Here is a 25,104-nt window from a genome sequence, read left to right as displayed (position 1 = left end):
CTGAGCTGCAAAATGATTTTCCTTTCCACACTTCTTACACTTTTTCCCAAAAGCTGGGCATTTTTTCTTATTCCTCTCGTGTGTTCTACCACAAAACTTGCACAGTATCTCATTGTCTTTTTGTCTCTCTTCTGCCTGTTTCAGTGCATGTACCTCCTCCACTGTCTGTCCTTGCAGTGTTCTGCTATTCTCCCTTGACAGCTCTGTAGCTCTACAAATGTGCAGGCATGTCTCAAGAGTCAGCTTCTCTTCCCTGAGTAGTCTCTCCCTCAGTGCTGAGCTATTTGTACCACACACAAGTCGATCTCTAATCAATGAATCTCTAATGTCCCCAAAATTGCAACTACTAGCAAGTATTTTCAAGTCTGTTACATAGCTGTCCACGTTTTCATCCAATCCTTGGTTCCTCATGAAGAATCGGTACCTTTCCACAGTCTCGTTCACCTTTGGGCTGCAGTACTCGTCAAACTGTATGATCATTGAACTCACTGTGGTCCTCGCTGAAGGGCAAGCACTCGACAAAGTTGCCCAAAGTTCTCTGCCTTTTTCTCCGATGAGATAGTTGAATAGCTTGACTTTTGTGGTCTCTTCGGCGTCTGGCATGGTAAGGTCTATGTACAGTGTGAACTCCTCCTTCCAACTTTTCCATGACTTCGCCAAGTTGTTGGAGTCCAAAACCAAAGTTCCAGGGGGTCTTAGCCCTTCCATCGCTGTCAGCTAGCTGTTTTTTGTTTTTTTCTTTGCCGGCTTCTGTAAGGCTAACTAGCTGCTAGCTAGCTAAACTTTCACTTTTCTAGTTAATTCTGACAATTTTCGACGTCCATCCCACCGCTGCCACCATGTTTCATTATGTTCTGCCCCTTTCTGGACGATACATAATGGACGATTAAAGCAGTCTTGCTTACTTTAACTTTATTGTCTTTGAGCAGTCATCATCCGAACTGGGCCGCAAGCCCGGTGTCACCTCTAAAACAGTCCCCCGTACACCAGTACTTAAATAAACAATCCTATTGTTACAAGAGGGTCCATTGCTACGTTGAAGCGGATAGTCTCCATGAATATCACCTTGTTCTGTAAATGATAGGCTCTGTTTTCTCCTGCCAGCTTCATCCACTGTGGTTGTTTCTGGGTATCAATCCTTAACGAGATCTATAAACCTTCACAGTAATCGGATCATTAGTGATCTATGTCCAACAGAATCAAATGCTGTGGACCGGTCCACAAAGACAACCACCAAATCGTTGTGTGTCTTTTTGCCTCCTTTCATGACGTTCTGAATATTTGAGATGTTTTTGTTAGGTCAAGGGGTTTCTGCCATAATGTCTTGGACAAATATTGGTTACCGTGCAATCTTTTGGCAATGGGTTTTGTGAAACAGACATAGTCTGTTTAGCCCTTGCAATATATTCCACCCCTTAGAGCTGTTTGCCTACAGCACCCATACGTGGCCAGAGCGTGCCATCTGGGGGGTTCTCTACATACATATACCTCCGCAGAGTCCTGAGACGGAGAGCCACCACCTGGGTACGCACGCATACCAAGGACTGGACGCCCTCCTCTAACGGGAGACTCTGGACCGCTGCGGAAACCCAGTGCTTCCTATTTCCCCAAAAGAAATCCACCAGCTTCTTCTGTAAACAGTTACAAATATAGAAGGTGAAACAAGAGTAGCCAGCCGGTACAATAACATGGAGGCCACCAGCTGGTTTATGACCAACACCTTCCCCTGAAAGGAAAGAACTCCAAGCAAACCTGACCAGCGCCCCAGCCGGGTAACCACTTTCATCTCCAGCTGCTGCCAGTTTGCCGGTCAAGCATCCTCAGTGGGACTCAGGTTCACCCCCAGATAGAGGAGGTGCGTGGTGCTCCTCACATACATTGTCATCTCCTCCGGCAGTGGGTCTACCTGCAACTGACCCACTAAAAGTCCAGAGCACTTACTCCAGTTAATCCTGGCAGAAGAAGCAGCCGTGAAATTCTTCTGGCAGTCACACATCCTCCGCAGGTCACCAGGATCAGTGAACGTAAGGAATACATCATCGGCATACGCCGAAAGAACCATCTCCACCCCCGGGCCAGGTGGGCCAGGCCAGTCAACCTCCTCCGAAGAAGACAGAGGAACGGCTTCACACAAACCGAGTACAACTGACCTGACATGGGGCACCCCTGACGGACCCCCCTCCCAAAATGAAAGGGAGCCAACAACACACCATTAACCTTCACAAGACACTCCACTGCAGCGTACAGAAGCTGGACCCGGGCTACAAAATGCGGTCCAAATCCGAACGCTTGCAACGTCCCGAAGAGGTATTCATGCTCTACCCTATCCTGATCAAGAGACAGAAAAGCAGCTGACTGACCAGTACCCTGGGCTTGATGAATCGGGTCCCTAACCAGGTGGATGTTATCCTGAATGGAACGGCCAGGGACTGTGTAGGACTGGTCATGGTGAATCAATTGAGACAGCACGGAGCCCAGGTGATTTGCCATCGCCCGTGTAAAAACCTTATACACTGTACACAGTAGAGAGACCGGGCGCCAGTTTTTCAACAAGCGGAGTTCCCCCTTCTTGGGAAGCAAGACAACAACTGCTCTACGCCACGAGAGAGGCATCTGCCCGATTGCCATGCTCTCCTCCAGAACCAACATGTAATCACCCACCAGGATATCCCAGAAAGCTCTAACAAATTCTACCGTCACCCCATCCAGCCCGGGGGACTTGCCCCTCCTGAGCTAGTGCAGGGCACAAGTTAATTCCTCCAGCGATAAGGAGCCATCAAGAAGATCGGCCACCTCCCTATCTACAGTCGGTAGACTCTCCCACAGGTCCCGCTGAGCCTCCCCGCTGAATCCATCCGCAGAGAACAGGGACCCATAAAGGACCTGACCAAGGCACTGATCCTCTCCGGATCAGTGACAGAGGAGCCATGGTCCGCGAGCAGCTCCACGAGCTGCTTGCGGGCTCCCCGCCCTTTCTCCAGAGAGAAAAAGAAAGGCAAAGCCCGGTTCAGATCGTGCAGCATCTGGACCCGCAACCTCACGAAAGCGCCTCGGGAACGCTCACGCTGCAGGTACCTCAAGGCTTCCTCCTTCTCCTGAAACTCTCCCCATTCGCAGGAGTCATCACCCACCCGATCCAGGTGAGACTCTGCGTCCAGCAGCTCCCTCTCAAGCCTCTCGACCGCGGAGTCCCGCTGTCCGGTCGACCCCCACGTGTATTCCTTACAAAAGAGACGGATGTGAGCCTTCCCCTCATCCTACCACTGCCTAAGGGAAGAGAAGCAACTTTGCCTCTCTCTCCACTTCACTCAGAACCGGCTGAATGACTCCCGGAAATTCGATCCTCCAGCAGCCGGTTGTTAAAGTGACTGTACGCGGACCCAGCCCGAGGACGCGCCGGATTAAAGGCCACACGCACCAGACAGTGGTCCGGGCACGGCACCAGCCGCATTGAGGCCGCTGAGACACGGGAAACATACGCTTCGGAAATTTCCATGCGATCAATGCGGGAACCACCTCCCTCAGACCTCCGCGAAAAAGCATTGGAATCAGGGTGGAGGTTCCGCCATGCATCATCCAACTCAAAGGAGTCAATCAACTCTCTCAGCTTCTTCGCTACAGCAGGGGCACACTGAGTATCAGAACGTCTCGCGCCTCAAGTGTGCAATTAAAATCCCCCCCAATGAAGACACACTCTCCCCTATCAATAGTGCTCAACAGAGCAGTCACCTCCTGAAGTAGGCAGGTCTGCATCGTGCCGGTGCTGAGGGCATGCACGTTAATGAAATGCACCGGCATGCCATCCAGGCTCACAGCCAGATGGAGCAAACATCCTGGCACAACTTCTTGCATTTTCAAGACTTCTGACTAAAAATTCGGGGCCAACAGAATAGCCACCCCACCCGAATTCGAGCTGATATGGGTCATGTAGACTCTCCCTTCCCACTCCAGTCGCCAGGTAGGTTCGTCACTGTCTACAGTATGCGTCTCCTGCAGAAAACACACTGCAAATTTCCCCTCTCTAAAGCCTCATAAATGCTGAAATGTACAAAAGCTCACTCTACTTCCATTTAAATTGAATGTGGCTACTCTGAATGTGCAAACTCTCTGAAGAACGCCAAAAAGTCCCCAAACTGACACTTCTCAGACTCAGGAAGATCACTATCCTTGTTGCCAAGGATAGCCTCGGGAGTCTTAATCATACCTGGCCAATCAGCCCACCGTCTTTTTGCAGCATCCGTTTTTCTTCTGACGGTACGGCTTGTTCTCAGAAACTCCCACACCTCATGGATAACAACTGCTTGAGACACGGCCTTGGACCCTGGGCACTCGGCCAACCCACTCACACCTGAAACAACAAACTCTTCTGCACAGTGTTCACGGTCGTTGTCAGAATTCGAAGGTCCACAACTCTCTGAAAATTCACTCAGTCCACTACACAAGCTGATCTCGTCACTCTCCCCCTCCTCCGGCATGACACCACCCCCAGGATCAATGCCGGGGGAGGATCCTGATACTCCTGACGGCACCAAGCAGCCCATTGAACGGCTGGGCTCCTGCACTCTCCCATCACCCTCCACGTCTGGGCCTGGCGAAGAAAAAACAAGAGGCACCCCCAGGGCCCGTGGTGCACTGGCACCCCTGGAATCCGAAAGAGGATCGCCACCCGAAACAGCCCTGAACTACTCAGCACCCAGAGTACCCTCTTCACTTACAACACCTAGAGGATCTCCACTTGCTTTTGGACTCTCCCCTGCTACCTCAGCCGGTGAGGCAGCACACCCCCCAGCACCTCCAGTGGCTCTGATATGGAGCACAGACTGGAACAATAATGCCCCCCGAACATACGCCTTCGGGCTGACTCTGCTCATCCCCTGTCCCTGGAGACATACTACCAGGGGAGCTTACCGCATCATCTGGTCTGGTATTACCCGCAGAAGATTCCTGAAACAGAGGCCCAACCTCCAGCCCGGAAGAAATTAGTAAATGATCACCAACCACATCAGGGGTGGAAGGTCTCGAAATAGGCATCCCCCTAGCTTTGGACCCACGACCTTGCTCTTCTTCAGCAGGCGCATGCCTCCTTTTTATCGCTCTAACATTCTCTCTCCCTCTCCCTCTCCCCCTCTCTCCCTCTCTCCCTTTTGCCCCTGAGCAGAGTCACTGACATGTGATTTGAGAAATGAATGAATAGTCTTGGTTTGTTGGATGTTGTACCCATTTCTAGACTTAATCAGGTTGTTTAATGTTTGAACAGATGCAATTGCGGGTGGGCTGCGGGTGGAGAGCCTCTCAAGATATGGGTCAAGGTAACAATTAAAATCTCTGCCCATTAGCAAATTGGTGGTATTGCGGTCTGGAAGCAAACACTTTTGCGGAAATAATTTGGATCATCAATGTTTGTACCGTATATATTCAGTTGTGTGACAGGAAATGAATTAATATTTCCAGTGATCATAATATACAGTGGCTTGCAAAGGTTTTCATACCCCTTGAACTTTTCCACATTTTGTCACGTTACAACCACAAATGTAAATGTATTTTATTGGGATTTTATGTGATAGACCAACACAAAGTGGTGCATAATTGTGAAGTGGAAGGAAAATGATACACGGTTTTCAAATTTTTTTACAAATAAAAAACTGAAAAGTGTGGCGTGGAAAAGTATTCAGCCCCCCTGAGTCAATACTTTGTAGAACCACCTTTCGCTGCAATTTCAGCTGCAAGTCTTTTGGGGTATGTCTCTACCAGCTTTGCACATCTAGAGACTGAAATTTCTTCCCATTCTTCTTTGCAAAATAGCTCAAGCTCAGTCAGATTGGAAAGAGAGCGTCTGTGAACAGCAATTTTCAAGTCTTGCCAGAGATTCTCAATTGGATTTACGTCTGGACTTTGACTGGGCCATTCTAACACATGAATATGCTTTGATCTAAACCATTCCATTGTAGCTCTGGCTGTATGTTTAGGGTCGTTGTCCTCCTGGAAGGTTAACCTCCACCCCAGTCTCAAGTCTTTTGCTGACTCTTAACAGGTTTTCTTCCAAGATTGCCCTGTATTTGGCTCCATCCATCTTTCCATCAACTCTGACCAGCTTCCCTGTCCCTGCTGAAGAAAAGCATCCCCACAGCATGATGCTGCCACCACCATGTTTCACAGTGGGGATGGTGTGTTCAGGGCGATGTGCAGTGTTAGTTTTCCGCCACACATAGCGTTTTGCATTTAGGCCAAAAACTTCAATTTTGATCTCATCTGACCAGAGCACCTTCCTCCACATGTTTGCTGTGTCCCCCACATGGCTTGTGGCAAACTGCAAACGGGACTTCTTATGGCTTTTTTTCAACAATGGCTTTCTTCTTGCCACTCTTCCATAAAGGCCCGATTTGTGGAGTGCACGACTAATAGTTGTCCTATGGACAGATTCTCCCACCTGAGCTGTGGATCTCTGCAGCTCCTCCAGAGTTACCATTGGCTGCTTCTATGATCAATGCTCTCCTTGCCCGGCCTGTCAGTTTAGGTGGACGGCCATGTCTTGGTAGGTTTGCAGTTGTGCCATACTCTCTCCATTTTCGGATGATGGATTGAACAGTGCTCCGTGAGATGTTCAAAGCTTGGGATATTTTTAATAACCTAACCCTGCTTTAAACTTCTCCACAACTTTATCACTGACCTGTCTGCTGTGCTCCTAGGGCTTCATGATGCTGTTTGTTCACTAATGTTCTCTAACAAACCTCTGAGGCCTTCACAGAACAGCTGTATTTATACTGAGTTTAGATTACACACAAGTGGACTCTATTTACTAATTAGGTGACGTCTGAAGGCAATTGGTTGCACTGGATTTTATTTAGAGGTATCAGAGTAAAGGGGGCTGAACACTTTTGCACGCCACACTTTTCAGTTTATTATTTGTAAAAAAATTTGAAAACCATGTATCATTTTCCTTCCACTTGATTTGATTTGATTTGATTCCTTTATTGTCTTTCAGACCTTTCGGTCTGAACGAAATTACGTTGCCTGCAGTCATACACAGTAACAATAAATAACAAAACATACAATAAACACAAATTAACATCCACCACAATGAGTTCACCAAGCACCTCCTCACTGTGATGGAGGCAAAAGTCTAAGTCTCTGTCTCTTCCCTCCTTGTTCTCCCTCTGCGCTGAGGCGATCCAGCCGAAGATGCCGCCCTCCAGTTCAGCGGACCTCCGTAGTGATGTCGCCGTTGCCGAAAGCCGGACATCACAATTATGCGCCACTTTGTGTTGGTCTATCACATAAAATCCTAATAAAATACGTTTGTAGTTGTAACGTGACAAAATGTGGAAAAGTTCAAGGGGTATGAAAACTTTTGCAAGCCACTGTATCTGCCATTTGGGTCTGTAACCATTGAAACAAGTTGAAATGGAATATTCGTATGAAAAAGAATGGCTACACCTCTAGCCTTGGATGTAAAATGTGACTGATAAACTTGAGAGATCCAATTAGCTCTCAGTCGCCTCTGCTCTGCAGCTTTAATATGGGTTTCTTGAAGAAATATTTTGTCTGATTCAAGAGATTTCAAATGTGCAAACACTTTACCCCGCTTGACTGCATGCCCAAGGCCACGTACATTCCACGAGACCAACATTATCTTACTCATATCGACCTGTTTTACACTGTTAAGTCCTGACATATTCAGCTAAGAAATAAAAAGGCACACCATGGTGAAATAAAATAATATAAAAAATAAAGAGTCTGGCAGCTCTGGAAACCATTAAACATTAATGAACCCCGACCCCCTCCCCAAAGACACTTCAGCAAACAAAGCGTAACCTCTCCCCTCATTGCTTAGCGAGGACCGCCGGACGTATGGCAGGTAAAATTGCCTCTCAGGTCCACTACCTAACCAGTCTATAAACAAGTAAACCAGCTAAGGCAAGCCAAGGGCCAGCTCCGCTTATTCAAATAATATTGAAAATGTCAAATTATGCCGTCTTTAGGTGTGTTGAAGCAAACTGTTCTTTAATGCTCTCAGCGAATGTCTCCTCTGTCCTGCGGGATCATCCTGTCTGTTCATTTCCAGCGTTGCGTCTCAGGTGCCCTTCCACAAATTTCTTTGCTTCACCGGGAGAAGTGAAGACCTTTGTGTTGAAGCTGGAGTTTGGCTGGGAAGCGCAGGCTGTACTTCACCTCCATCTCCCACAGGGTCTGCATGACCTTGTGAACCCACGTCGCTGCTCCATTACCTCAGCTGTGTAATCCGCAAAAATAAAGACTCTCCGTCCGTTCCAGAGTCCGTTGTCGACCAAGTCGTATTATCATATCTTTCTCATGAAAGATGGACCCTGGCGATGAGTGTGCGAAGCCTGGCTCCCTCCGCGGGCTTCGGCTGTTGGGTGCGGTGTGTACGGTCAATGATAAGTGGTTTTTGGAAGTGTGTCTCACCCAGCAGTTTTGGGATGAGGGCGCTGATAAACTCTGTTGGTTTCCCCTTCTCTCCTGGAATACCCACGATTTTAATGTTATTTTGACGCGAGCGGCACTCTAGGTCGTTGATTTTTGCTCGCAGGAGGGTGTTTTCCCTTTGTATTTCACTTATGTTTTTCTCCATTAGCATCAAGCGGGCGTCATGCTCTCCAGCTATCTCATCCATGGAATCCAATCGGACCGTCAAGGCATTTTGTGAGGACTGAAGAGATGCAAATTGGTCAAAGTCAAAGCCACCTCCCCCCCCCATGCGCCTGGATATTGGTTGGACAAATAATACCTTCTACACCGTGAGCAAACACAATATAGTGACATATTGATCTTCACCTTTCATTTTCCAGTAACAGTCACACAACCTTCAGTCACAGATCACATCCCAGTTTGCTGAACTGCACCAGATTCTCACTGAGGAAGAGCAGCGCGTAGTTGCAAATATCCGGGAGGAAGAGAAGAAGATTCTGATTGATTAGTAGGACTGGGTGTTACAATCCCTAAGATTTCACTACAATTTACATTCTTGGTTATGACCACTAGGTGAATTTGCTAACAATCAGACACATCTTCAGTTGTGTACCTCAACATCACTGGGTGTTTCGGCCTTTTATCACAAGACACCCTCAGTCGAGGCAGGCCCACCGCAGGTTGATCAGACCTGGGTGTGTGTCTTATTGTTAGCCTCTAGATGGCAAGTTCTTTTATTGCCCTTCTTTGTGCCTGCCCTTTGACTCCTACTTCCCTCAGGAGCCTTGCGGTGGAACTGGCTACAAAGCCCCTGCACCCCACCTACACTGGACACACCCTTACACCCCAACCTCTCTCCTCTGCCTCTGCTGCGAGGTTTGAATATCAAAGCTTTTCCTTTCATAAGACTCGTCCACCGCCTCCTCCCACGGGACCGTCAGCTCAATGATGAAAATACACCGACAGAAGTTGGAACAGAGAACGAGGTCTGGTCGCAGGTTGGTAACTGCGATTTCAACTGGGTACGAAAGCCTCTGGCCTAGGTCAATTCACATTTCCCAGTCCCTGGCTGCGTTCAATGGACATGAGTTGAGAGGCGAGGGTTTAGTCCTCCGTTTCTCTCCTTCCCGGATGAAGGATGGTATTTACGGGAATGTTAACTGGGCATTGATAGGCATGGCGTTGGTGGTAACTCTCTTGCACTAGAGTTCAGCGGCCAAACACCTCAACACCTGTGTTCAAAAAGGAACTGCAGATGCTGGAATATCGAAGGTACACAAAATTGCTGGGGAAACTCAGCGGGTGCAGCAGCATCTATGGAGTGAAGGAAATAGGCGACGTTTCGGGCCGAAACCCTTCTTCAGACTGAGGAAGGGTTTCGGCCCGAAACGTCGCCTATTTCCTTCGCTCCATAGATGCTGCTGCACCCGCTGAGTTTCCCCAGCAATTTTGTGTACCACCTCAACACCTGGTTGTGTCGCCAGGTGTATCTTCCTTGTGTTAGGCTGGTCTTACAACCGACCAGGATGTGCTTGAGGATGTGCTTGAAGGATGTCATATGTGGCTCTGATAGTGAAGCTCAACTTATTTGACTCCATGGTCCACAGCTCTCTCCATGTGATCTTCCTCCTCTCAATGCCATCCCACGTCATCCAGCGGCCTTGTTTGGCTTGGGATATGGCTTTGGCACACCTGGCTGCTTCTTCCTGGTGGCACACCTCCTCCACCACCAGGTGCTGACGTTCAGCTGGAGTAGCCTTTTGCCAGGTAAGTTTCATTGCTCCCAGGCCAAAGCCCCCTCGGCCTTGTTGGACATGGCTCACTATGTCCCGGTGTTGGAGGGCGGATTTTGCGTCCAGTACCACTGCTGCTGGGGTCCATTTCATCCCTGTTGTTAGGTTTGGAGCGACACCTCTTATTATTGGGTCCCAGGATTCCGTTAGTGTCAAGTCCAGCCTCACTTTGGCAAATTTGTATTCCTCCACCAGGCTTGAGACTGGCAGTTAGAGCTAAATACAATGGAGAAAAATCTTGAAGAGATTCGAGAGAAATTAGATTCCATTCAGGAGGAACTCTTAAAGCTACAGGCACAGAAGGATAAAAAAGACAGTGGTATTTCTGAGGGTGAGATTGGCAAAGTGGAAATGCACAGTTAAAAAATGGTGGGGATATTTCTGAAATAAATGCGGCGTTTACCATTAATTCAGAACTCGGTGAATGCCCCGTCTGTTTCAGCACTGTGCTGCTGATATTCCCAAACTAAATATCCTCCCGCATAATCTGTGCTGGATCTCAGCACTGCCTGCAGTCTCCTTGGGAAAAATATTGCTGTGATCTTGTCACTGAGTTAGTGATTGTTTAATATTTCCCCTAAAATAAGGAAAATCTTCGCGAATCACAAGATCATGTGGAAAGTTTGCCGTATGTTACACTTTAGTGGGAAACCATATCGCGGCTTTAAATCGGCCTGTTGAAGGCAGTGTAATGATCATGTCCTCGGAAACACTTATATAAGGGCGAGCATGTACTCCAGGAGGGCCGTCGGCCGGCGGTCACCCAGTCTGTCCATTCGGAGAATCCAAGCTGCCCGCCCAGATTCGCTAAGGCCAAATCTCCTGATAAGGAGGTCCTTAATGCCCTTATATTTGTTCATTAACGGGGGTGGCTGAGGTCAGGCTTAACCCGCCTCGCAGTCGCCTGGTCAAGAGCACTGACCATGTAAAATATTTAGTTTTGTCTACCGTTACCCCTCGCAGACCAAACTGTGTCTCTGCCTGCTGGAACCAGATATCAGGCTCTTTCGTTCACAAAGTCAGGAGTTTTACTGCAACTGCATTGTTATCCATCAGGATGTGTAATGAATGTCGGGGTCACCAGTTGTAGCGGCCTGGACGAGGTCAGGATAAGGTCAGACGCCAGGCAGGTTCAGAAGTAGTTTAATGAAGTCTCGAGAACACACCACACGCCCCTGAGCAATGACCTGGGAACCCCGTGGGCAGCCAATCGTCCCTGTCCGTCAAAAGCCGAGGGGGATGACCCAAGGAATGGCCTAACCCCCAGGGGCCGCCACAAGTAAATGAATTGCCTCCTGATCATTTGACTTTCCTTCCAAATTATTACTTATCTGTATTTTACTAATTTAAAATATCCATATCAAGTAATGATCAAATATCCATAGGTCTAGAGTAGACCCAACAGTTTTGAACAAAAATTTCAGGTGGTCGAGAACTGTCGGGATTACTCTAGATTTGAAATTATGTCTCTTACCTGCATCGTTAGACATCGGTCACTAAGAAGCACGTTCACCTGCGTCTCAGAAGGTGCAGGATGTTGTACACATCTGCTCCCAGCCAGTACTTGTCCATCCGATCCATGGTGAATATGTGAGCTAAAGTTTGACCAGGTACCACGACTCCAGTTTCATCGTCTATGGGATTTGCATGTTGAAACGCCGCAAGCGACGATCGAGCTGTTGCGGCGAATTGTCTGTGTGGACACGTGATTTTGGCGGTAGTTCGTATTTCGCGCAAGGATTGGGAACTCCGGCATATTCGTTACGTCATTAATACGCTCTGTGTCAATGATGCAATGTGTTCTTGTACTATTATGTGTATGTCATCGTGACTGTTCATGTTTCCTGGTTATGATGTTATGATGGCCGTCATCACCTAGATTGTCTTCATACTGTCTGTTCCAGGTTTTTTTGTTTTTAGTAGAGTTGTTTATTTATGTATTTCCACCGGGAACCCTACCCTGTAATCACTGGTTCGGGTACGTACTGACCGCTGCGAGTTTCCAGTCCTTGTCGAAAGTTAGTAACAGCACCACGGGTTCACATCTGTGAACACCATCGCCTCGTCGAGTGACTCGCTGAAAATTACATACTTATACATGCTTATACACTTTGTACTGTCAGCTCCACAGAGTCTGTCTGGATGGAGAGCGCACGCACGTACCAAGGCCGTACAGTTACAGTGTGAGTGTTGTGTACGTAACTCTGCTCCCCGCCCCAACCCCGGTGCGATAGGCCTGGGGAACAGAGGGAAACCGCTACTCTACATGTGTGGAGCTGAGCACTAGCCGTTGAGATGCGCATGCAAAGACGGTCGGTCCCGCTCTCACGTACACGCTTTCCGCTAAAATCGACTCCGCGGATTTCCACGCACTCAACCATCGGCGCAGCTGCTCACTGTCTCGTGGAAAGCCATTTATAGCGGAGATTTAGACAGATTAAAATTTAGACATTTAGACAGATCTGCAAAGATCCGCGGAGAAATCTCATGCCTGCCCCCACCAGAGGTGCCACCCTTCTATAAGGCTGTACACACCCATACATTTTAGATACACAAAACGAAACAGTGCTCCATGGCGTCATTACAACATAATGGAGATGTGATCCTGATAAGTTGTTATCATAACAAGCTATGCACAGTAGAAGGTAGATACAAAATGCTGGAGTAGCTCAGCGGGACAGGGATAATCGCTGGAGAGAAGGAATGTGTGACGTTACGGGTCGAGACCCTTCTTCAGACTGATGTCGGGAGTGGGCGGAATGAAGATGGAATGTCGTCAGAGACAGGAAGACTGGTGGGACAAATGGGGAGGAGACGGAGAGAGGGAAAGCAAGGGCTATTTGAAGTTAGAGAAGTCAATGTTCATACCGCTGGGGTGTAAGCTACCCAAGTGAAATATGAGGTGCTGTTCCTCCAATTTGTGCTGGGCCTCACTCTGACAATGGAGGAGGCCCAGGACAGAAAGGTCAGATTGGGAATGGGAAGAGGTTAAAGTGCTGAGCAACCGGAAGATCAGTTAGGTCAAGGTTGACTGAGCGTAAGTGCTCCATAGTTTGAGTTGCCTCCCCGCAGTCACAATTGGTTGGTTCATCGTTGTTGTACCCCCACTTCTGCATGAGGGCTTTGCACCGTCCGACTCGTGTTCTGAGGTGTTTCAGGCAGAGCCAGACTGGCCATGGCTCTTTCACTCCCAATGGAAGGGACTCGTCAGGGTATAGTGTCAGTGTGTGTGGTTTAGATTGTAGGTGTGTCACCCAGGCATCTATCCTACAGGTTATCATTCAGGTTGAACTGCATGTAGGAAGCTATTCCTGAATTTTAACCTCTTTGGTGCCTGGACGTTGGGAGAGTGGGTGACGAGGGTCATCCTCCTGCTTGGTGCATTCCACTTTTAGGGCTCCTGCTCTTCTGGTTGGAGTGGGTGCAACACCACACAGCAGGCACAGGTCGTCAACTCGTGTGGGTTTGATGTAACCAGAGATAGTTCTGCATCCTGTGTTTAGCACCGTATCCAATGTGTGAAGAACGTCCCCAGACTGGGCAGGCATATTCGGCTGCTGAATAGCACAGTGCAAAGGCAATATTCCAGATGGTTCCTGGATCTGATCCCCATTTAGAGGTGGCCAGGTTTCTAAGGATGTTGTTTCTGGCTCCTAACTATGCTTTTGTCTTGATAACATGGTCTTTGTAGCTTTGAGTGCGGTCCATAGTAACTCCTAGGTAAATGGGATTGGCTGAGTTCCCATACCAGTGAACAGTTAATTTGCGGTTCGCATCACGGTTCTTAAGGTGGAAGGACTAATTTGTGTTTTGTCTGTGTTTGCCAGTAATAGAATAGAATAGAATAGTAAGATTAAACGAGAACTTACCAGTTTGAAGTTTGATCTGTATTTTATGAGGAGATACGATGAGGGATTACGTGAAGAACCCCGCTTCCAACGCATGCGTGTCATTCTTCAAAGCAGCGGTGCGAGGTCAAAGAAAACTATAATGACCTAACATAGTAAGGTTATCAAAGAGATACCAGTTTTTGATATGATCATAGGAGGGTGGGAGCGGAGGGCACGTATTCCCTCAACGTTCCTCCTCATAAAATACAGATCACACTTCAAACTGGTAAATTCTCATTTAATCTTACTATTTTACTTCGGAGTCACGTGAGTGACTACGTGAAGATTTCAAAGCTCTGTGACCTCATGCCGTGGAACGAGTCCATGCTTCACAACTGCTTTGAGTATTGGGAGAAAGATATCATTAGCAATTTTTGAACACACCCATACAAAAACGTGTGTGATATTACGAAAAATAAATTGATTAAGTTGAAATCATAGCCCTGTAACCTTTCGAGCAAATTATATTATTGAACGTAACATGCTTTCAGCAATTGATGATGGATCCAAAACTGGTTTGTTATAAAACATTTGGAAAGTCTTTCCCGATGACCATCCTGCCATTCTGAGGATTTGGTCTGTGGGCACCTCCAGAATTTTTGCTGCGGACGTCGCTGCAGCCCTGGTGGAATGAGATTTAAAACATTAGTGTGTATTCCTGCCATCTTTAGGACATATTTCAGCCACCTTGAGATAGTTTGGGTCGTGACCCTTTTGTGCGGTTTCTTGTAAGAAATTAACAGAGCCATTTCCTGACCTCGAATGATCTTGGTATTTTCCATGTATAATAGGATATGTTTGGCTATACACAGGCTTTCGTCATTTGGATATGCCATAAATTCGATCACTTGCCCCGATGAACCTGGTCTGTTTTGTTTTATTAAATCATGTATGACAAATACCAGTTTCTCGGGTGAGATCATCAAGCAGTCCAGCCTCAGTTTGTTTAATGACTGGACTCGCTGTGCGGTAACTAACGCCATGAGCATAACCATCTTCATGGTCAGTTTTGGAAGTGATAATGATGTTATGGGCGACCAACTTCTCAGCATGGTCAAAACGACACCCACATCCCAGATTCTGTAGTACCTGGTTTTTGGGGGTTTTGCATTAAATATGCCCCTCATAAGTTTTAATACCAGGGGGTGCGTTCCCACCGTGTGCCGCTCCGTTCCTTGCGATAGGTAATTGGAGAGTGCACTTCTGGCACTATTAATGGCACTGAAGCCCAATCATTTATCACAATGGAGGCTTGTTAGGAATTCCAATACGGCCAGAATGTTCTTGGCTCTTTGGTCTAGGTTGTTGTCAAAGCAGTATTTGCCCCATTTCTTGATATGTCCGAGGTACTGCTTTTGTGTTGACAGTCTTTGTGCTGATGTCATGAGATTCATAGTTCTGTCTGTCAGCCCCATGCCGTGCAGTGGGTCTTTCAGACTCTACAAATCAACAAATCCATATTCTTATGGCATGGGTGACTGCCCTCAGTCACTGGATGAATTAGTGAATTTTGGCTATGTCCAATAAGGGAACATGGTTCTAACACCATCCCCTGGATAACCGAATACCACGGTTGAGTAGGCCAATCGGGTACTATGAGAATCCCAGATGCCGAATCTTGTTGAATTTTCCTTAGTACCCGATTGATGAGGCTGAACGGAGGAAATGCATACAAACACCATTTCCCCCAATGCAGTGAGAAAGCATATGTAGCTTCTGCCCCAGGGTCTGGTTCCCAGGACACATACCTTGGTAGTTGGTGATTCAACCTGGATGCAAAAAGATCAATATCTGGCGTACCATATTTTGCTGTAATTTCAGCAAATACTTTTTTATTTAACATCCATTCCGTGTTTTCGTTAAATTTGCGTGACCTGGTGTCTGCCACTGAATTTAGCTTCCCTGGTAGGTATGTTGCCGATATCCAAATGTTTCTTTGGATACACCATTGCCAAATTAAATTTGCCAATTGATCACAAGATGTCGATATATTTCCACCCATATAATTAATATATATGCCACCTCCACTGTCTTCCACCTCCCTCCACAACTAGAAACAGAATTAGTGGCTCCCCAACCAATGGCGCTGGCATCTGTTTGTAATACCATAGACGGGTTGTCAATGATGATTGGGTTGGAGCAATACCTAATGTTATGTTCCCACCACTGTAGTTCAATTTTACTTCGGAGTCACGTGAGTGACTACGTGAAGAACCCGCTCAGTGCGCAGGCGCGGCATTACGCCAGCGGTGCAACAGCGGCAGCGGGACTAGGCACTCCCGCAACAGAGAAACGGACCGTCAGGTGAGTATCCTGAGGTCGGGTTTCTTTTACAGGGGAGCCCCTTTTTCTGCTTGTGTTTTACAGGCAGAGAAAAAGGCTCTGGAACAAAACTGTCCCCCGTTCGAGGAGGAACGTTTCCCGTCGGGGGGAAGGGGGGCAGCAACAGGCGGTAGGAGCGACCCGGTGTTCCTCTATTCCCCGACACCGTGCTGAGCCCAGCCCGATAGCGGGCTGGATGCATAGCCACCCGAAGAGGCAGCCGGCAGGTGTTCCCGATTTGGGACGGGACGTCTCTCCACCCGCACGGGGGGAGAGAGAGCCGCCTGAGCCGCTGGAGCGGCTCATGGAGCAGGTGCCTGCGAGACGCGCTGCTTGAGGGGCGCTCTCGCATCTACAAGGCACAAAAGCTCCAGAAGAAGGCGGTAGGAACATTTAACCGGGCGTACCGCTATCCGCACACCGCGCCGAAGCCAGTCCCGCTAGTGCCTGAGCTGCGGGCTGGATATTCAGCCATCCGAAGAGGCATCCGGCCGGTGGCTTCCGACTTGTCGGAGGGGACGTCTCTCCACCCGCAGGGAGAGAGACAGCCGCCTGAGCCGCTGGAGCGGCTCCTGGAGCAGGAGCTCCTGCGAGACACGCTACGTGAGGGGCAGTCTCGCTGGAGGGTTCAGGCATACCCTCCACAGTGCATAGGCACTGCCCATCGCTTCCTCCTTATTGTGGTTAGCTTTGGGGTGACCAGTGGCTGGGCTGGTCATGAAGAGGGGTCACTGGCTGAACAATATCGGGAGTATGCTTGAGGTACAGGATCAGGAAGAGCTGCTGGGTGTGGCCGCTATGTGGCTCCACCACTAGCGAGATGGCTTTTCAGTCTCAACTGATGGCCAGCTTACTACCTGTCTTTTCCAAAAAACCTCTCCAAGACAGGTAGCCATGAGGTGTTGGTTTTATCACGCCTCCCCTAAATTGCATTTACTCAAAGTGCCCGCCATTATTGGGGGATACATTGAGCAGCGCATTTAACCGAAATATTTTAAAAATGCATTTGGTACCCTGACGTCGGCTATCATGTCCACCTGCTCATTCCAGAAGGGCAGGGTAGTATGGCAAAACACCTGACCCTACTGTTCAACTGTATACCTTATAACTTCTGAAATGAACTCACAAACCTGCCCTCAATCTATGAAATTAACAGGACTATGAGAACGCCGACCTCATAAGCACAGATCCTGCTACCTGGCACTTACCAAACCAGTCCTAAAAAACTGGACGAAGTGTTCAAACTATTCGGCACAAGAGGGCAGAGTCTGGAATGAGCACCACACTAAACCAGACAACAGTACCTCTACGTGTCCACCAGGGGCGTCTGCCTCATGGTACTGGTGAAAGCTCGGGGCCTGCATGCCAAACCTGTAGCATTTTAGGCCACGGCCCAGAGCAGGCCCCAGGGGAAAATGTGCCACCCCCCAACAAACATCGTCCCTACAAGAACAAGGAACCAGAAACTGAAGAAAACAACAATGAAGACAGATAAGTATGGTTCCTACCATCACATAAAGGTTAAGGGTTGTACTAACAAGGGGTGGATGAATCACGCCTGGTTAGGAAGCTATCACTCTTGGTAGTTATATACCAAAAAATAAATACAAGGGGAATAGAATTAATATCTTGCCACCAATTCAGCAAGCACCCCAAGTGGTCTACCCTCCCACGATGGTGAATGTCGCACCATCGTTGATAAACCACTTGAGTATTTCACCAGGTATACCCATTCATGGGATTTGTAACTACTACCATGGATCCAAGGATACTTTATGGTAGACATCGACCTTGAAGATGCACACTATATCAGTACCTTCTCATATAAGTTTCGGATATACCGCAATTACCTGGATGGAGTAACCATGATGAGCGTTGCGGCATTTAAGTCAAAGTTATCCAGAATCAACTAGCCCTGACACTTAGAAACATTCCGTCATGGCATGTCTATATATTAACGACAAACTATCCTTGGATACAGCTTTAGCTGCATCGCTTCTCGGCCTTTTGGCTAAGATCAAGTGTGGTATCTGTTATTATCAGTTTAATAATCTGATACGTCCCTTATCTAGGGACCATATATTAAATTAAATTTTGGAACAGGGAGATGGAATAGGGGCTTGCTCCGTCCACTCACGCATCGACCCAGTATTGCAGTGCCTCTGGGAACGGTGCACAAAATATATATCCAGATATTTACGTTGACCATCCACAACGTTGTTATCTGGTATTCATTAAGACTATCAGTCATGGTGCATTAACCACCAATCAACTACGTGGCAAAGTAATTGGGATATAGCAGCATTACCAGCTACTGAACTTTGTACCTTTCCTATGAGCTGAGATATTAGTGTTCAAAACTATCTCCATACCTGTAATATGGGGGCAAATGGATTAATCTGTAGTGTTATCATGGAATTTATCGGCAGGAAGGATTATGGTTGTACACTTCCACCTGTTTTGAGTAACATCTTATGTGTCCTGATGTGTTACTGAGCTTGTAATACTTAATGCCAATATGAATTGACTTAAACATGTTATATATTAACTTACTTAATTCTAGTGAAGCATTTGCTCAGTAATCCACCAAATTTGCATGTTCGTTTATAAGATAACAACATCAGTGGTGGCATATACCAAACCACTTGGGCGGAGAACATCGATATTAGGGGACAATTTATTAACAATTGGAAACCGTATGTCGTCAAACATGTTTGACCATCAGTAACTCACCTATCAGGTGAGCTAAATACTGTAAACATACATTTAAACCAAAAATATTTGCTGAAATCACTAAGCAATATGGACACCAGATATCGATTCCTTATATCCAATTAAATCACCACGTACTAACTTACGTCACATGAAACCAATCTCAAGGCAGCGGCAATGGAGACATTACCGCGTATTGTGGGGTGGGGGGAACCTCATCTCTATGTTTTCCTTTCCTTCTACCTCTTCAATAGGTACTACGGCTTCATCAGTCGGGTACTACGCAAATTACAGTGGACCAAGTCCACAAGCATGGTTCCCAGTGATCCTCGACATGGTCATTAAAAGAATTGCAGAATTGGGAAGACCATTGCTGTGCTTGGATCAGGAGCACTATCAACCTGATGACAGCATTCCGTCGCATATCCTAGGGAACATACCTGAGGAGCATCAAGAAATGGTACACTGTTTCCAAAACAGGAATTACACATTCAACTATAACAAAAAACTGTACTGGAGCTCCTGGCAGGTCTTCACCACAATGAAGGACATGTTCTGTTAGCCTACTCAACTTGGGTACCGCTCACTGGTGATCAGATACAGGAGAGGTATATCAATCCATTCCCCAGAAATAGGTACACCCAAATTGGGATGTCAGTGAAATCCTGACATACCTTAGGGGATGATCACCAGCCAGGTCACTCACCCTGGAACAGCCTACCCTGAAGATGGACATGCTGGTGGCCTTACATCAACACAAAGAGCCAGCTCTCCCATCTACTGCGATGGGACAACATGGTTATAACACCAGATAGTGTCACATGCCCATTCAAGGGTTGGCCAAACAGAACAGACCAGGAACATCAGGTCCAGTCATGAAATTCCGGGCATACCCACCTGAACCACGTTTTATGTGTCATGACCCACTTAGAGATCGACACAATAAGGAATACCGAGGGAGAGGAAAAAGCCTTATGGGTCAGCCACAGGAAACCTCATGGTCGGGTGACGAGCTAAACTATCTCTAGTGGCTCAAGCAGGTACTGGGAGTTGCTGGAGTAAATACTAACGTGTATAAAATCTTATTCCACCAGAACAGCTTCCACATCAGTAACTAAGAGGATGGACGAGCCTATGGACCACATCCTGGCTACTGCAGGGTGGTCTAGGGAATATACGTTCCAAACTTTTATAACAAACCACTGACAGAACCTGTATCGTTTGCAGAAAAAGAATCTGCAAAAAATATATAATTTAAGCCCGGGGGAGCAATTGGTCTTGTTGTTGTTAATAACACCATTATTGCTTTTACAAACAGATTCATGGTTGATTACGATAACATACTTCCTCCCTCGAATGACTTCGGCAGCGAGTGAAGTATGAACTGTTACACGGTTTCAAATCACAGAGCTTTGAAGTCTTCACGTAGTCACTCACGTGACTCCGAAGTAAAATAGTAAGATTAAACGAGAATTTACCAGTTTGAAGTTTGATCTGTATTTTATGAGGAGTTACGATGAGGGATTACGTGCCCTCCGCTCCCACCCTCATTATATGGATCAAACTAATAAATTGATGTCTCCTTATCTTTACTATGTTTACTTCAAATAACTGTGTCTATCTGTGATTCCACACCGCTGCTTGGAAGTATGCCGCGCCTGCGCACTGAGCGGGTTCTTCACGTAATCCCTCATCGTAACTCCTCATAAAATACAGATCAAACTTCAAACTGGTAAGTTCTCGTTTAATATGTAGCTCCATAGGCCTATCAAAATGACCCTTGTTAAATTTGAGTGCTCTAAATTTTGCTCTTTGCAAATTTTGATAATGTAATGTCCCAAATTGTGTGGCCAGGAATGTAGCCACAATCTTCCCAATTATCCGGGCTACCCGTCTAATGGAGGGTCTGTTGGTGTTAAGAAGCTTGCTGCAGTCCTCCTGTAGGGCTGCGGCTTTATCTATTGGTAAAGTTACTAACATATTGACCGTGTTAATGGTGAATGTATGTTCCACCTTTTAGTACCATAGTGGCCTCCATAGTTGCTTCATTGGTCTGTCAGAATGATCCATAAATTATTGAGTGACGCGTGTTAGCGCTCAGTAATTTGATTATGTAAAGGTCACGATATCATGTGGCTGGCACACACAGCCCCTAATGCCAATATTCTATTCCCAGTCTGGTGGATGGTTCAGTTCCCTGCAAGCATCCCTTAAGGCTGTACCCTTCCTTACGGCAAAGTCACTGCCATGTGAACCAACCTTCTTCCTGCCTTAATTTAGTAAGAACCAGACTTCCTTAGTTACCAGTGGGTTTCTGTTTCCTTCTGGATCCCCGAGGCCGTGTGTTGTGGGTGTATACATCTTCCAGCATAAGGCGATACCTTTGAGGACGATGTTTGGACGTCTAGGTGAGCTCCAGATTGGCTTCATCGTCCAACTCCTTGACCTTCTAGCTGGGTCACCTCCAAATAAAGGGTTTTGCTTGGAGGTTTGGGGTTAACGCAGGCCCGCGTCAATCCCGGTTGGATGTTCCAGGAGCATAAATAAATGGTTAGCACATTCATGGATTTACAATCCTCGGTGGCCAGTGACAGCTATGGCTAATGTTTGCCCCACCAGTTGATAGCAAGCCACGTGGTCTATGCTAGCTTCTAATCTGGTTAATAGATCTTCCCCAGTTAGCTTTAACTTATCCCTGTTGATTTCCCCTGAAACATAAAACAGACACTCCCTTGTGACTGCCAGATGAGGATGGAATATGCCATCAATTTTGGCCTGCTAAATCCTCATCTCAACATATAATTGCTGTATTTCTATCAGGAAATGACCAATAATGCACTCTATGACTTGGTGACTAAGAATGGCATCACCTCATAGTTACAGCAATATATCTATTACCTGTCCAGGACTTGACCTCAGCATTCTTCTGATAGAAGAGTCTGCTGGGGAGGGAGAAAGCATGATATAGCCCTATAGAAGGTGCTGCTTTCATCTCCTGGATCTGTCATTCCCTCAAGCACTTCCCTGTAGTAATAGAAGTGAGCTACAGCCCTGTAAAAAGGTGCTGCCACGAGACTTACCCACTAGAGGCTTTGTTCTTGGACCTGCATCCCTCCAACGAGGTATGTTCTCCCAGGTGTAGGTCCTGCAGTGCCAACGCGGTGCAGTGTTCACGGCCCCTGTGCCGTCAGTACTTCCCTGTGGCGCTGCAACTGCAATTCCAGCGCGGTGCAGTGCTCACGGGCACTGTGCCGCCCGCACACCGTTGGCCTGAGCGTCCCTCAGGGAGTTCCAACATGTTTCCTTTCACCCCAGACTCACTGGAGGTGTGTAGTTCTGCGGCCCGTTCAGGGTCTGCCCAGAACTGATCCTCCGTGTTCTCCTCTGATGAGGAAAAGACACTGTGCAGCCCCCGAGGGGTACCGCTGTGGGGCTTACTAGTTGCCCACTGTGGCAGCCTCCATCTCCCGGAGTCTGCCACGGAGGGTCTGCTGGGGGTGAGTAGTTCTGCGGCCCGTTCAGGGTCACCCAGAACTGATCCTCCGTGTTCTCCTCTGATGAGGAAGAGACACTGTGCAGCCCCCGAGGGGTACCGCTGTGGGGCTTATTGGTTGACCACTGTGGCAGCCTCTATCTCCCGGAGTTTGCCACGGAGGATCTCCTTGAGCAACCGCCGACCCCGGTGCTCACGGGCACTGGTCGCTTGCGGTTGTTCTCCAGCTGGTCAAACCTGCTCCAATGCCCGTTAGCTCCAACCGCTCGGGCCGATCCCGGTGCTTACGGCACTGGTCCCTCGCGGTTGCTGTGTAGCCGGTCAAACCGGCTCCAATGCCCTCAGCACTGGCTGCTCCCGGCTGCTCGTTAATCTTAAACCGCTGGGACCGACCCCGGTGCTCATGGCACTGGTCCCTCTGCGGTCGTTTTGCAGCCGGTCAGACCGGCTCCAATGCCCTCAGCACTAGCCGCTCGTGGCTGCCGTAGGGACCCCTCGGACCAACCCCGGTACTTACAGCACTGGTCCCTCGTGGTTGTTCCCTGTCCTCGAGCTGCTTCAACCAGCCCCGGTAATCTCGGCACTGGCCGCTAGCGACTGCTCCAAGCCAGACTCGCTTGAGACTGGCATATGGGACGTCTTTTGCTTCGCTTCCCGCCCGGCCGAGAAGTGAATTTTGCCAGTGCGGGAGCGAAGTCGGGCACAGCTGTTTCCTCTCCGGAGGTTTCGCATGCCTTTGCTGCTGCTGCCGGCTGCCCGCACTCCGTGGTTCTCCCCCGCCAGTTTTCCGCAGCCTTCATGGATCCGGTCCATGTCTCCACCTAAAAGGTAAGTGGAAGGAACGCAGAGTCTCTTACCTGCTGCTCCCGACTTTCAAATTCTCCACTAGAGGAACGTTGTTCCCCCTGCTGTGACTCGTTGCAATGCGTGTAGCGATATGACACGCATGCGTTGGAAACGGGGTTATTCACGTAGTCACTCACGTGACTCCGAAGTAAAATTACCTTTATTGTAATTTTGTGCCTGCAGTCATACATACAATAATACAATAATAAACAACAATAAACACAAATTAACATCCACCACAGTGAGTCCTCCAAGCACCTCCTCACTGTGGTGGAGGCAAAAATCTTAGGGCTGCAGTCTCTTCCCTCCTCTTCTCCCTCTGCGCTGAGGCGATACCCCACCGGGCGATGGCACAAACAGTCCCGCGGCTCACCGAACCCCGCAAACGGGCCGGCTCAAACACCCGGGGTGTTCGAAGCTGCTGCCCTCCAGTCCAGCGGTTGCAGCCGTTGGCCCGCGGCTGAACCCCGGACTCAGGTCACCGCCGCCAGAACGCCGTCCCAGCCGCCGGAGCACCGTTCCAGCTCCTAGCCGGATCGCCCTCACGTGAGTGCCGTTCCTCCCTCGAGCTGGGCCGCTCCGATGGGAGCGCCATTCCACCCTCGGGCTGGGCTGCTCCGACGGGAGCGCCACAGCCCCTCACGGGAGAGTCTCAGCCCCGCGCCAGGCCGCCCTCACGGGAGCGTCACAGCCCCTCACGGTGGCGCCGTTCCAGCCCCGAGCCGGACCGCCCTCATGGGAGCGAGCCCAGGGCGAGTCCTGACAGGCTGCCTCCGGGGTCTCGAGGTCGCCAGCTGCGCCATTAGGCCTCAGCGCAGACGGAGGCAGAGAAGGGGGATACGACAAAAAAAGTCGCATTCCCCCGAAGGGAGAGACAGCAAACCCCGTTTCAACCCCCACACCAAAACACAACCTAAAAACCAAAAACGTAACTAGACAAAACAAAAAAAAAACAACACAAAAAAGTAAAAACAAACGGACTGCAGGCGAGCCGCAGCCGTTCACCAGCTTCCGGTCATTCCAGTAAATGATATGGGGCATAGTGGTTGGTAAGGCCGTCTAACGCTTCAGTGAGGGACTTCTCAAGTTCTGCGAAGGTCTGACACTGAGATACGATACAGAGGTCATCAGCATTCAGGAAGCTCCTGGTGCTTGGATGGATTGGCTTGTCGTTGGTGTAAATGGTGAAAAGCAGAGGGGCAAAAACACTGCCTTGAGGAAGCCCATTCTTTTGTCTGCGCCATCTGCTGCGATCACCCCTGAGGTCTACAAAGAAGCGTCTATTCTCCAGCATGTTTTGGATCAGAGCTGTCAGGTTTGCATCCTTTGTGATCTTGGATAGCTTTTGCACAAGTATTCGATGGTTGACTGTATCATAAGTCTCTGACAGGTCTACAAAAGCGGCACCAGTAATACATACTTTCTCGTATCTATCCTCAATGAATTGGGTCAGATTCAGGAGCTGACTTGTGCAGGATTTTCCAGGTCTGAATCCTGCTTGCTCAGGAATAAGCTGCTGGTCCGTGATGGGGCCCAGTCGATTCAAGAATAGTCTCTCAAATAATTTGTACGTGTGACCGAGCAGGAAGATGGCTTGGAAGTTCTTGGGGTCGGCTGGATC

General features: G+C 48.3%; 1 non-coding gene across 1 annotated transcript; it reads left to right on the top strand.

Moving 5' to 3' along the window:
- The first annotated feature begins 18,423 nt into the window (after positions 1-18,423).
- LOC116968099 lies at positions 18,424-18,614 on the top strand. Its single transcript, XR_004410408.1, has one exon. It is a non-coding gene; the product is annotated as a U2 spliceosomal RNA (small nuclear RNA).
- Positions 18,615-25,104: the final 6,490 nt, after the last annotated feature.

Source organism: Amblyraja radiata, chromosome 43 (genome assembly GCF_010909765.2).
Source record: "Amblyraja radiata isolate CabotCenter1 chromosome 43, sAmbRad1.1.pri, whole genome shotgun sequence".
NCBI lineage: Eukaryota > Metazoa > Chordata > Chondrichthyes > Rajiformes > Rajidae > Amblyraja > Amblyraja radiata.
Note: the sequence above shows the minus strand (reverse complement) of the source record. Positions and strands in the feature narration are given on the sequence as shown.